Here is a 1,317-nt window from a genome sequence, read left to right as displayed (position 1 = left end):
AATATTTAATAAATATTAAATTTTATTATAAATAAATAAATTAATAAATATTTATTTTTAATATTTATTAAATTATAAATATTAAAAATATTTATTATTATAAATTATAATGAATAAATAAATAATGAAATAAGTTTAATCCATTGTAAACGTAAAGCGTAATGTTAAGAGTCACGTGATATATGACGCTTGAGCAGTGACGCCAGAATTTAAAGTAGAATCATGTGACACGAGACTCTTGTTCAGCCTCTCTACTGAAGCTCCGCCCCTTCCAATTATGTTCTTTGATGTGCTCCCTGGATCGCTTGCGTTGAATTGCGCCTTGGCGAATCTTGTTGGCGTCACAGATCACGATACGGAAATATCCCCACCCTAAGCCACCTCAGACAAACTTCTACATATTTTTATTTACTTTATTTAAAATTTTGTAGTTCAATACTTTTTAGCTTAACAGTAGATGGCTTGAACAGATTCCCTAATGTATTGCGAAAAAAAAATGCTATATATTAAAACAATTAAGATCTCCAATAATTACATATGAAATCAACATTAAGAAAATTACCCAACTCTCTAATAAAAGAACATACCAGCATGACCTCGAAACTTTCTCACTATTTGGGCGGTACTAACGTCCCAATAAAAAATGCTTTTGTCCATTCCACCAGATGCTATATGTGAACTATCAGCTGAAGACTGAACGTCTAACACTTCATATCCGTGTCCCATATAAGTCTTCAAGAGCGATGATTTAAAAGGATTCCATAGTTTTATTGATTCATCAGATCCACCAGTTATGCAATAGTTTCCATCAACTAAAAATAAAATAAAAGGGTTCAGCAAGAAAAACAAAGAGCATTGTATTTTAAATGGTTAACAAAACATACAATTAAAGCGGATTGTGCGAACAGCGCCTTGTTTACAAGTAAATTGATTTTTTAAAATATTTGGATAACCCATAGCTAAAGAAATTTACAAATTAAAAAACAGTTTTTCTTCCTCTACCCAACTTTCAAACTTTTTGCAGTGGTTTGATCGCAAACATATGATGACTTGATGGAGTCTCAGAGGATCAACTTATAGCTTACATAGTACTACCGCAAAAATCTCTATGAAGTATAATAAAGCCACAAGCTCATAATTTTGCAACATAATTTCACTCCAAAATCGGATACGGGCACAGTAAAGTGAAGTTTTGATTTCCACCAAAACAAAGTCATTATGCTTGACAATAAAGGAAGAGCGATATTTTAAAACTTCTTTCATTGTGATTCTAAGACTCATTTTTATTATGGTCTCTAAAGGGACTTCACTGAAGCG

General features: G+C 31.6%; 1 long non-coding RNA gene across 1 annotated transcript; it reads right to left on the bottom strand.

The window, feature by feature from the left end:
* Positions 1 to 587: 587 nt before the first annotated feature.
* On the bottom strand, positions 588 to 1,042 carry LOC122273133 (uncharacterized). The gene is made up of 2 exons (XR_011635969.1): positions 885 to 1,042; positions 588 to 812 (listed from the first exon to the last, which is right to left on the bottom strand). It is a non-coding gene; the product is annotated as an uncharacterized lncRNA (long non-coding RNA).
* Between the last annotated feature and the right edge of the window lie 275 nt (positions 1,043 to 1,317).

The sequence above is a fragment of the Parasteatoda tepidariorum genome, unplaced genomic scaffold, assembly GCF_043381705.1.
Source record: "Parasteatoda tepidariorum isolate YZ-2023 unplaced genomic scaffold, CAS_Ptep_4.0 HiC_scaffold_2541, whole genome shotgun sequence".
Classification (NCBI taxonomy): Eukaryota; Metazoa; Arthropoda; class Arachnida; order Araneae; family Theridiidae; genus Parasteatoda; species Parasteatoda tepidariorum.
Note: the sequence above shows the minus strand (reverse complement) of the source record. Positions and strands in the feature narration are given on the sequence as shown.